This window comes from Solanum pennellii, chromosome 9 (genome assembly GCF_001406875.1).
Source record: "Solanum pennellii chromosome 9, SPENNV200".
NCBI lineage: Eukaryota > Viridiplantae > Streptophyta > Magnoliopsida > Solanales > Solanaceae > Solanum > Solanum pennellii.
The window spans coordinates 13,313,592-13,327,634 of NC_028645.1; positions in this window are offsets into that span (position 1 = coordinate 13,313,592).

Consider the following 14,043-nt stretch of genomic DNA (forward strand, 5'->3'; position numbering starts at 1 on the left):
TATATATATATATATATAATAAATGGAAATTATGAGTTTGGAGCTTTAACCATTCAGCTAGCAGAAGCAAAGGCCATGATTTTTAGCCTCTATTGAGGTATTGGTCTTGAGAACAGAGGAGTAGTTGGCCAAGTTTCTCCTAGTGGGCTAATTCAACAATCCTATGCAATAGTATATATATATATATATATATATCGACAACAAGTAAAAGATTGTTTGAATGCTAGCCCCCGAAAATTCCCCGCCTGTATTCCGGAAGAATCTTATCAAGGATACAATGAGTTGGGTATTGCAGCAAAAGTGACTTAAATCTCAGACACAACTCATGGATTGTGAAACCTTCCAAGTGCTTGAATTCTAGGATGTTATCCCTAAGAATTATCATCATTTAATAAGGGTAGTCCACTTGGCTACCGTTGCTACCATATATACTAATTTCCTCTACTTTATGTAGCAACATAAACAAAACTAAAAGTAAGTAGATTAAATTATGACTAACAAGAACACAATTAAACTTCACAAAAAGAATTTCAAATCATACCCCTCCCCGGCAGCGGTGCCCCTTTGATTTGTGACGTTTCAATCCCACCTCATCCAATTCTTGGTGTTCAACAATTGTAATTTAGTATAAAACAAAACTAAATAAGTTGGGTTTGAATTACACAGGGACCGTTACGCGTTTAAGTTTCAATTAGGAAGTATAAATTCGTTCAAATCAGCCATAGAAATAAAAATTATAAAATAAAGACATCATTAAAATCAAGATGTAATATAAATGTTAAATGGATTTTTTTTATCAACTACAAATAGTCACAAACAATATGAATTAACAATAATAATACGGATTCTTGGGATGTGATCCGTTATAGGCTAAAATAGAATATGGGTAACTACAACTAGTAGTAAATATAAAGATATTAGTAAGTAGACTAGGATATAAGGGAGGTGATTTCCTCTATAATTATTATCCATAATAAAGTGATTCTCTCGAACATCAACAAGCAGACAATTAAAAGCAGCCCATACCTCAATCCGTATGTTATTTTGAGCTAAATGTGTAGGAAAAGGTTTAGCATTCACTCTCTAGAGATGAACCTAGATCAACCCAATGCCCACAAACTATCAATAAGAAACTTTACTTCTAAAACCTCTCTCTTGAGCAATCCAAGAACACAAAGATAGAGTTGCATTTGAAACTATAATTTTTAGATTAAATCACAATAATGATCGAAATCATTTTAAATTGTATTTAAACTAACAATTAGCAATACCCATAAGATAAATAAGCCCATATTCACATAATCACACCCCAAGAATTGGGATTTTAGATAGACATCATAAAAAGATAAAAATAATTATTACCAAATTGATTATCCGTCAACTGGGTAAAAGTGTGTTCATCCTTACAATGCTTCGATTTGAAGATTTTCAAAGATCCATTTCAAATTTCTCAAAACTAAATTTCATTAAACCCTCAAAGGTAAGTTAAAACTAGAGAAAATTTCTCCAGATGCTGAAAATTTAATAATAAATTGTTCAAAAGATTGTTTGATACTAATATTGATCTTCAAAAACATACTTACAGTTGCGGGAAAATAACCTATGAAATCTCATTTAATAAAGTAAGTTGCGCTCGCCAAACCACTCGGCGAGCCACCTTTTGGTCTCTCTTATCGCTCTTTTGCCTTGGAATTCAATATGCTCAAGGTCTGTAACTTTAGGCTATCTATCATGGCTTCACGGAATCACTCGGTGATCCGTTGACTATTGTTTTTCATTGCCAACTTGGTTCTTTCCTTCAAGATGTGACACAGTTTACCTAAGCCGATCTGATGATTCTCTCGACGATACGCAGAGTGCTCTAAGGAATCCATAGGTTTACCACCTTCATTTCTTCATCATGTTTTATTACTTTTTGGGTGTTAGTATCCTTGATTTGTTCCTCAATGCGTATTCCTGGAAACAAGGACTTAACATTAGTTCTTGGCACAAAATAAGCATATGAGGACATTAAATCTATATAAACAAAGCCCTAAATAAGTCCAAATATCGGACTCATCAGTTGGTCATCAAAAAGAACCCATGCCCTAGCTCAATACTCAAAGAAAGACTTACTCAACCATATAGGAACTCATATGCAAAAGTCAACTCATCATGTCTCATTAATAAAATGGTTTTAACTCAAAACTATATTCAATACACAAATGAACATAGGTGTGCAACTCATAAGGAAGATGGGAAGAGAATCTTTGAAAACTATTGTTTGCAAAGCCTCTAAATTATATGATGGAATTCATGACAACACCCAAGACATCCTAACAAAATTGAAATCTAATTGTAGAGCCTCCGGAAACAAGAAGGTTCACAAAGCTAACTGGAATGCCATGGGATTAATGAAATGCCAGTTGATGATCCTAAACACTTGTATCTACATCAGTACACGATGCATGCCAAATGACGTTTCTACATTCAATGTATGAGCATGCAAGGGGAAAAGTTAACCTAGGGATATATTGTTGAACGGATATAAAGGAAAAACATACTTACCTCAAATCAACTCAACTTACATGAAAGAAACAATAAAATATGCAATATATAATTATTTTAAACAGTAGATAATAACTCAAATGTATATAAAAATATAATAATAAACTCCTTTCTCTTATTTTTGAGATTCTTTAAACGACAACCATCACTATGATAGAAGTGATGATACATTGTCTTGTCCACGATGTTAGAACAATCATATACCTTCCCAAGGTATAGAACATGCTCAATTATCTGAATCCACTAAGCTATTCTTAAAATCAATAAGGAATAATTTAAAAGATATGATCTTTTACCCATTTTGGCATTAATGGTTTATAAGGATTTTGAGTTGTGTGAACTCATCCCCATATCGATGCTTAATACTACTCCTAATAATATGTAAAACTCATGCTCAAATGCATAAAACATAACTTATCCCAGACTTGAGATATGGTTGTTTGTAGTTGATCAAATTAGAATCTTATATCAAAACTTATTAGGGTTGAGAGATAAATCATTAGGTAATGATAATATCCATATTAAAGACGCCTTTTTGAAAGGGAACTAGAGTGTTATTGTTATAAATGTGTTGCCTCCTTTTTGTAAAATTTTATATTGGTCTCTATGGAAAATAGTTGTGATCATTAGATGTTAGAGGTACTATATTATATAAATATTTTTATTTTAGGATATTTGGAGGGATTGAGACTGGACCGTATGCTTAAAATTAAAAAAAAAATATGGTACTTTACGTCAAGATTAGAAACTTAAGTATAGGTTAGGGTGAGTTTTAGATCTAGGATATACATGAAGTAATATGGGTGACTATGAACTCATTTTCTTATGAATATTGCATATTTGAAAGATTTTGGAACATTCAGAAGCACTACGGAAGAGAAAGTCAAAACTATGAAGATTTGTGACAAATATGCAACATTCAAGGTATGTTATGACTTTCAGAATTTGTTGAAGGACATTTTTTCTATTTATTGATTAAAGATGGAATAGACCATGGGTTAGGGCGGAATATGGGGTCTCATGTTAATGATGTGATGCGCATTGGTAAGAGTGTCAATGTTATATAGCCAAAGTTTATTACTATACAATGCGGATTGTAATCCCATAATGCCAAAGTATATGGGCTTTATCTGATGTATCAATGAATTAAACCCGTATATTTATGATATTTTAGGTTATTATATATCATACTGATAATTTATTGGTTTATAATCATCGTGTAATAATCCAAGAGCAGCCCTTAGTGGTCACATGGCGTATTCAACCTCTCAGAGGTCTCATAGAAGCCCTTAGCATTCATTCATCGCATTGTTGTAGAAATAGTGCAGATCTAAAACTTTTGAAACAAAATCATTAACTTGAAGGGAACAATAATTTTTAAAAATTCTTTATAAGGAGGTTGAAATCTAGTATTATATAAGCCATCATAGACTCAAACTTTATGAAACTCAAACTCGGGCACGACCCTTACATTAAAATTAAACTCATCACTAATACAAAGTCTTTAATGAAAGAAAATTATAAATGACATCTATATCGTCGAACATATGAGGATATACCAAGAGTCTTGAGAGAAAAATCTAACTCCCATGCTTCAACTTTAAAAATACTCACTTGCCACCACTTGCACTTGTAGAAATTAGAAGAATATGGAGTTTGTATAATTAAGCACTATAAATGATGACCATGCAAGAAATCATGTAAAAAGGGACACTTCAGTTTGAATATGTTATTCATGTTATTTTGATAGTGTCTTCATAAAAGCAAGTACAAAAGACATCATACAAGCCCATCATCAACTACATATGATAATATTCACATAATCTTAAAGATAAGCCCATAATCATTAAGTAACCCATTTAACCATTTAGACCCTCTACCTAAGGTTATACTAATACCCACCTAGGTAAAACATGAACATACCTCCCATACAACCTCTTAAATACACACCTAAGTGTTCCTGAAGACCACAAAAGATAAGATATTTCCTTTTCAACAAAACCACAAGTAAACAATCATTTCCAAATATACTAATGGAGACATTCATACTTGAAGGGACTTCACATAATTGTCTTGGAAGACCTAGGGAACCCACTCTAGTACCTTCTAAAATTACTTGTGCCATTTGTAGATAGCATCCCATACTACTATATACATGTTATATTACTACCAATAGCCAAAGTCTACATTCCACATGATGAGAATAGACATTAATCAACATAGAACACACTAGATAGGTATGGAATAAGGTGTCATAAGACCCCACACTGTGGAAGGTGTTCTACTTGCCAAAGGTATAACTACGGGCACATCACTCGGTGCTTTACCTTGGTTCTCATAGAGTAGGTTCATTCACATAAGAGTATTAGAGAAGGTACCATCTGTAAGACCTACCAACTCATGATACCACTAACCAGAACAGATCCACAAGGGTCTACCAATCAAGGTTCAGTAGCATAGCTCATTCATGAAACATGTACAATGTTAGATCTATCTGATTCACTTTATTATTAATTTTCTTTTCATATTCAAGGTTGCACAGTCACTTAGCGTTGTTGACTCATTAAGACGGGCACCATTCTTAGGTCTAGTAGTTCAAGACATACTCTAGAACACCTCATTTATCATTCATGTATCAAGTAGGGACAACTAGGTCTACCTATGAAATACACCATATAAACATAAAGACTCTTCATAGTCTATCATCATCCCATACAAACATTTAGAGGAAACATTCTCTAAGATCAAATAACTTTATACAAATTCATCTTAACATCATCCTATAGCAACTTCACTGTGTGCCCATTTTTAACCTAACAACATAACCAACCTCAATTTCACCTCATAGAACCATGAAGATCACATTCACAATAAGAACAAGAATAAGCGCCTCCACAAGAAATGGATCAAACAAGAAAAAATCAATCCTACTATAATAAGCAATTGAATCAACTAATTATTCTCCAATATCAGAATTCACCATTACTCAACTTCAAATAATACAACAAGAGAATTTAATTATAACCATGCCCATAAGGCCGAGATCACCAAATCATCCTTACATCAACAATTCATCATATATATAGAGATAGACAACAATAAGAATCAACATTATAAAGCAATTGAAATACAATTCTATCCATAGACAATCACAATTTCAAACCCACTTTACCAGTCAAAATTAAGGAATTCTAGGGATCATGTATCCATGGAGTTATTCACTTGAAATAATCAATTAAACCTTACAATAATCATAACAATTCGTTTGAAACCATTTAATACAAGAACCACGAGTTTGAGAAATATTTGGGTTCTGATCATCTTTTGGACACTTGGAAACTATATGAGAATTGGCTCTAGAGAGAAAACATATTCTATATAAAGGGTCTTACCTTAGTATTGAGAAGATCACGATATTTGTGTTGAAAACTTGTACAATTGGTCTTCTTCCTTGGACCTTGAAAGTTTTTCAATATAGGATTTGGTTGGACACAGAATTTAGAGAGAAGGGATAACTTCCGATTTGCAAGTTGAGGGTTTTGTCTTTCATTGGTGATGTGGTTCAAAAGTGACTTAAATACCGTCTATAATAAATCCCTAAAGTACCCAAAGCACCCCTACAATAGTTGGACCTTTTTCATTCAGTCTAACTTTACTTTTATTGACGTAGTCAAATCTGGACCATGGTTGCGCGTCGTGGAGGCACACCCCATTTTTTTTTGAAAATTAATTCAAGGTAAAAACATGCATTACAAGACAAATATGCGCATGTAACTATTTGCCTCTGAGTGACATGTGTGCGTTGCGCCCTGGCCTCCAGAAACAGCCGCCTCCAAGCTTCCTTGGCAACTTCTTTGACAAAGCTTGGGTCATCTTCAAGGATCCTAAGGTTGGTCTTTAGGGAGTCGTACCCGGAAATTTTGGGACTAAACTCAACTATTAAGACACTAGGGTCACCTACCCTATTTTTTTAATCCAAACAACACCTAAAAACATGCACAGCACACTAACACATAAAAGATTAGGTTTCGGACATCTTGGTCATCCCTTGACATTAAGACTCTAATACTACCAAACAAAGGTTAATTACAGTATTTTAGGTATATAAACATAATTTTAACCATATTTAAGTCATTATTTATAATGTGAGGCTCTAGCGTAGGTCATTGGATTTTTGGGGTGTTCCACATTTTCATCCCCTATTATTGAAATCATATGTTGCACATACATTGACATATGATTGAGTATAAGTTTGTTATTTGAAGATAGTCAATGCTAAGGATTATGAGATGTTAAGATTATAATTTGGGCACATATAGATTGTCACTATGGAAATTATTTAGTCTATGATAGTGTGTTGAGAACATCTACACAGACACATAGAGAACGTCCGTGTTTGTATATGGATCTGATTAGTACCCCATGGTTCATTAAATCTCAATGTATTTCTTTAATAGTACTGTAAAACCTCGTAATTTGGTAAGTTGAACTAGTCAGTTCTAGAGCCTTTGGTTAGAGTTGTGGAATGTTGTATGAGCTTTTAAATCAAGGTAAATGGTTCCCGTACTTAGAATAGGGGTTTTAGGGGTCAAACGTCTGGGTACGACCCCCAAGGACCACCGATGTGGTCCTTGAGGAGGACACCAAAATCTTCCCAAAAATCATTCAAATATAGTGACCTACGAGTGGCCATCTACGACCAGTAAATCAATCCACGCCCCATAGGTCATGGGCATAGGTCAAGTCCTGCACAAGACAGAAACTTAAAAGATTATGAACCCAACCAAGAGACCAAACAGTATGTATAAGACCCATCCACGGTCCGTGGATGGGTCGGCGTAGGTGGTGACAATTACTTTTAATTATATGTTGGGACTTTCGGAATTGATTAGATATTTCATCAGGGGTTTAGGTAGGTATATAAGTCAGTAAATTAAACACCTATATAAGTATAGTACACCCCTAAACTAATCACTTTGACTTATTCGTCAAAAGACCCAAAATGACTATCCAAGAAATCCTCTCTCTAGAAGAAGAAGAAGAAGAAGAAGAAGAGGAAGTTGGGCCACCAACTTAGACCAATTTTAACAATTGATTCAAAATTTACTTAGGTCTTTAATTAAATTTTTGTGAAGATTAATTGTCTAAGGGTTATTCCACCCATAAATCCCTAACAGTTTCACCACCGGTGAAGTCGAAAATTCTATTCTATCTTGGGTTTTGCTTACACTGTGGGTAGGATTTGAATATGATGCCATTCTAGTGGATAACATCCTATTGTGATTTATTTAACTTTTTTTAATCAAATGATGATGAATTAATGTCATTTATATGGTAATCTCTAATCTAAATTGATGAATGTGATCTTGGTGGATTTATGCCAATAGAGTCCAAATTGGAGGTTCTTAGGTAATCTTCCTAATTTAATATTGTGTGTAGTAATTGATCAAGATTAGGAATTCCTAGACATGAATCGAAGTATACTCTATAAAACATGATTGATCTTTACTTGGAAAGATTCAATTGAACCTTTATGGAAAATTATTAATATAATGACGTAGTATTAAAGAATGTGATTGAATGTCTTGTAATCTAGGTTCATAATATGCTTCCATGATGTAGAGTCATTGAGAAAGGGGAGTATAGTTATGAACAATTATCATTAGGGCTTAAGAAAGAAGTTAATATGATTAAATTTAGATCCTAAGGCTTTGAGGTAAACCTACATATGTGTCCAATGCTACTGATTTGGATTGTGTTGAGAAAATTTTACTTACTTAATTAGCCATATGAACCATAGATGGTAGGAAGAGATAGGATCACTAAAGTCATGATGATATCCTTGTATAATGTAGAATTAGAGATATAATTAAAGTTCATGTTGATATCTTTGTCTAATGTAGATTTATAGATACAATACTATGTATGAATTTGAACTTAACATGAAAGACTTCTCACCAAGTAATGGTTCTAGGGTTGAAGGACTTCTCCTAAATAATTCCACCTAAGTCTAGAAGGCCTTCATACCTAAGTCATGGATGGTAATAGTTCCTCACACATGATCTAAAACATGTATTAGCATGGATTTATTGTCAAGAACCACTTTCATAAACTTAAGTCAAAGTAGAGACTTAATGATTTTTCTTGCGGAATTTATTCCTACAGCTGAGTGGATATTGAAATAAGATTGAGGTTCCGACCTATTTGAGTTTGGGATATCATGGAGGTTCCCACATCGTTTTCTTTTGGCTTCCCACATGGGATATGTCACCTAGTATAATATTGATATCCCCAAATGTGTCTCATGAGATGGAAGCCTCACATATAGTGAAGTTTAGACTTTTAGTAGCAATCTCCGTATCACATAACTACAAGCCCCGTAGGGAAGTCAGCTACTTGATCCGACTAAGCTAACAAACCGGTCCTACGTTTGCAAGTATACCAACCCTTTATGGTGTGGGTAACACTATTGGAGATTATGTGATAAATCATATGTTCTCATGTCAATTAAGGCTATATCCCTATTAAAAAAGATTGGTAATTAACTATGATTGTGCTCAATGTAGAATCTCCTATAGTTCAAAACTTGTGGTTTAAGATTATGCATGAAGTTGCATCTCCTACAGTACAATGAAAGTAATCGTCTAAGATTATGCTTGAAGGAGAATCTCCTAGAGACCAAACTAAATGAACTAAGCGTATGCTATAAGTAGTATCTCCTAGTGTTCAAACATGATGAACTAACATATACCTAGTATAGTATATCCTAGGGTTCAACCTTAATGATCTAAGATGTACTTAGTGTAGTATATCTTAGGGTTGTAAGTAATGAGGAACTAAGACAAGATAGTCAAGAAGCTCATAATGTTCTAGAGTATAAATGGACTTAGACATGCTTAAGTAGTTCATCAAAGAGTCCATAATGTTATTGAACCTACATATGCTAAAAAGAAGTATATCATAACGTCCAACAATATTATGAACTAAGATAATGCATTAAGTAACATCTCCAAGAGTTCAATTTTTATGAAGTTAGATTATGCTTTAAGTAGCATTTCCTTGAAGGTCCAATTTGATGAACTAAGATGTACCTAGTATAGTATCTCTTAGGCTTCAAATAAGAAGGTACTCAGATATACCTATTAATGTCTCCTAATGTTACATGCTTTAAGAATAGGGTAAGTCCCTAATTATGGAACTTGAGTATGATGGCCTAAAGGAGTACACAATGTAAGGTGTACTGTGGGAAGCCTATTATGCATTGCACAAGTATGACTTAAGGTTACCTTATGAGTGTTGTCTTATATGATTTATTCTTAGATAGGTTTGTGCTATAGTTGCCTTCCTTGATATTAGATAATTCACTAGGGTTATAGTTCCATTGTCCTTATGATGTAAGATAGTAATGGGATAAAGGTAGGGTAAATATGACTATGATAACTTCAAGGTTATGCTTAGCGTGGAGGGTATTATGGAATGTCTTCCATACACTGCACAAGTGTGCTTTGAAGTTTCTTAGGAGTATGGTTCCCTTCTGGTAGAAAATCTTTAAGACTTAGACCATGTATATAAACTATGATTATGATTACCAAAAATTGATATATACTTTTTAAAACTATTGTATGGGTTGTGCCCACAGAGTTTATTCTAAAAAGTTGTATTGGATGGTTTGAGACGTAGTGTAGAAAGTCTTCCGCTTCTTTATATGAAAAATGACTTCGATTGTATAAGTATTTAAATTTTCTCATACTTTCTATTATCTTACGTTCAGGATATGTTAAAGGCTTGTATGCCACGCCTTCGAGGATAACTATGCCATCTTACATCTAAGGGGGTACCTCTGGGTTGTGACAAGTATCGTGTATGTACGATTGAAAGAGTATTGTGCATATGAGACATATCATTTCGTGGTGTCACATTGTATTGCATATCATTACATCCTTCATTCTTGTTGATTATGTGCTCTATTGGTGGTAAGATATTTCTTGACATTTGTTTATCTCTATTTGATGAAACTTGAGTACTAAGTTTAACGTAGACTTATACAAGTAAAATAAGGATTTTGTTATTCAAACTTCTGTCACCAGTTTTTCATTGTCGGTCTGTGATATATACTAAGTAGATCTTTTTTCATACTCATACTACACATGTGGAACTCTTTGTGGTGCAGTTTTAGTTTTGAATACTAATGCAGCTCGTGTAGTTTTTTAATTTGAGCTTGAAGTATTCTGGAGTTGTGGTAAGTTGCTTGGTTGTTCCCTAGCCCAAACCTCTGTCTATTTTACTTTTTATTTTTTTCCTTTTGTATTTATACATGATATCTCTTATGTTTATGCTTGTCATTTTAGTTTTAGACTTGCACCATATTTTGGATGCTTTTGCACTTATGACCCAATTCTAGAGTTGTATTTTAGATTTCTACAGCCTCTAGTTATGAAATACTTTGGGCTTGAGGTAGTCTGCGTGATGTTTATCTATATATTGTATATGTATTGTTTCTTTATATTGAGTTGAGTATCCAGTGTTAAGTACCAAGAGTTGACTAAGCAGAGTCAAGTATCTTCTTATTGTTGAGCCTTGTTTCACTGAGTTGAATATCTTATTATTGAGTTTATTTGAAGTATGTTTCTTTAAGTTGAGTTGAGTTGAGTTGAGTAGAATGAGTTGCGAAGAGGTAAGCCTCTTTTAATTCCACCAGTTCAACCTTATGTTTATGCTTTAGAGTTCCCCTTACATGCTCGTACATTCCACATACTGGGTCATTTTGCCAGCATCGTTTCACCATGCAAAAACAAGTATTAAATATCATCAATAGGAGCTTCATTGATACAACAAGAACTTAGAGTTAGCTATGGTGAGCCTCCTTATCCCGAGTTCTATCTTCATCATCTACATGCTTCATATATCGAGAACAGAGTTTCAGAAATTTGTTCATTTATTTTTGTTAAATGTTTAAAAGACTTAAGTTAGCTATTTTATAGCAAGTTTAAAATTGTATTTATATTAAAAGTAAATCTTTTTAATTAAAGATTTTATTTGAGTTTCATGAATTTTTATTCAGTTTTTGAGCTTCTGTATGCTTGAGTAATCCTTCCGCTTGTAGTCAGCCATGATGAGAGTTCGCTTGAATACCAACAATGGTTCTTGAGTGATGGCCACTTTTAGGGCATAGACTCGGGTCGTGCCACCACATCTCTATCCTCACACAACTTTGATCATCAAAACCACTCTCAAAACATAAATGGATTACTGATAGGACTTTAGGGAGAAAAAAAATTATCATGACTAATTTTAAAATTCTGATGTAAGAATATGCATGACATAATATTATGTTGCTAGCAGTTGAGATTAAATTAATTATTAATTTGTGAGACTGGGCATACTGTGAGACATGATTGCTTGTATAAATAGATTTATAGAATGAGACTGATATCAACTACTTTTTGGATTGATCTCTAGGTTAATGCGATAATGTCTTTTCCCCTCATTCTAGAAACTAAGCATAAATGTGAAACTCTCTGAAGTGTATGATCATAGGTCATAATCACATTTATGATATGAAAAACTTCAAAAAGATCTTGCAATAATTGAACTTTGAGTAGTCAATAGAGTATGATTGAATTTATCTATCTCTAAAACACTTTCTAAATACATCACTATCTCACCCTATACACTTGACTTTATTTCTCATCTTATCATCTCACCCTTAGGGTTGGAGTTCACATTCTAAAGCCATGGACGTATTCTCATCATCTCTAAACTAGTCTAATTCCATTTACTCTAATACTTGGGATAGACTTATCTAATGGATATTCAACTCACTATAAGTGGGTACTAAGACTCGTTCTAAGACCTCTTTCTACGATATTTTTTTGAACCTCTTCACAATGACTTATAAGGATTCTTTGTCTAGCTCTTAAGGGAACAAAATTAATGCTTACATCAGGATATTACACATTAGTATCTCAATAATACTCTCTAGGCCCACATGGAAAATATTCATTAACCTAATTGGAACCTCTTCTGACTACATTCAATATCGGGTACACCTCTTAATTATCTTGTTAGTCTAATGACTTAGCTAGACTTCATTGCTATCATCTAAAATTTAGAATCTCATACTTGTACCCCTCACAACTTTAAAAGGTAACACCTTAATTTCTTACCTACTCTATGGAAAATCTACCAGATTAGATGTCGATCTAACATCATCACCCTCTTGTTTTAACTATTTTTTATCACAACGCTCATTTCACATTGAAGCTTCATGTTTGTTACTGAACCCAAATATTAATATTATTGCATACGTACTATAGTAACTTACAACTACTAAATAGAAATTAAGAAACACTCGCCTACTAATACCTCATGACAAGTAGTCAATCTTTATCTTTCAGTCTTCGTACTTAGAATTTACCTTTCACCCTGCCTTTCACAACTTAAGTACTATTTACCCATTCGCTATATATCAATGCATAATTAGTTTGTAACCCTTTGAATATATGGGTTTCTTCTTAGAATCCTAAACCTAGTTTAGATCTAGCACATCATGAACAATCTATTATTTTATTCCACACATATCTTTGGCCAATAAAAATGCATTGACACCTCATCATAAACTTCTTTATGATTAAAGTATACTCATCCTTACTAGTAACTATTATTGTGTCTTTTATCATGAAATCTTCAAAAACTCTTCACTTCTTAATCTTGCTATAAGTAAAAACTCATAATTAATAACTTAATTGGTGCATGACTACCATAACATAATTTTCCTCATCACCATCTCCCTTTCTTAGATTACCAAACTTCTACATGCATTCTTCTAACTTTGGGCACTTTTATTATTACTACTTATTAACCTCATAACTCATACTATCTTTTCGGATGCAATTACTACCCAAGATCTAAAATATGTTTCCTCGTATAGGTTTCAACAGAAATAATGTTTAGAGAAAAGAATACATCTTGCTTTATGCTTGAACACATGATTTACATTAATATGAGTGCATTCTTTCGAAACTCAATACTTCACTCACTCACGCCCTTCACTCAAGCTCCTTTGTGGTCTCATGAGTTTGTCAAGAATTTAGTTGAGAGCAACACATCGATAAAGAACTAACTTTGCCTTTACTACCCTGAGTATTAGGGGAAGTCGGCGGGATCTTAGAAACATACAAGTATGAATAAGTTCCTTATGACAAAGTTCAACTGCACGATTAAAAGTATGAAAGAAGGGGAACATTTCTTAAATATTTGTAGTATCTCATGTATAGAAGTGGGGCCGTTACAACCATGGATCAGATCCTACTTGAAACGGCTTCATAGATACCCTAAGACACTTAAACTTTGTGCTCTGACACCAAGTTTGTAACGAACCGAGCCAACACCTTGGATGCGGATGGCACTCTAGAACCATTGTTGGTCCCCAATTGAACTCTTATCCTAGTTTACTACAATGGGAAGACTAACTTGAGCATACATAAGCATCAAAGT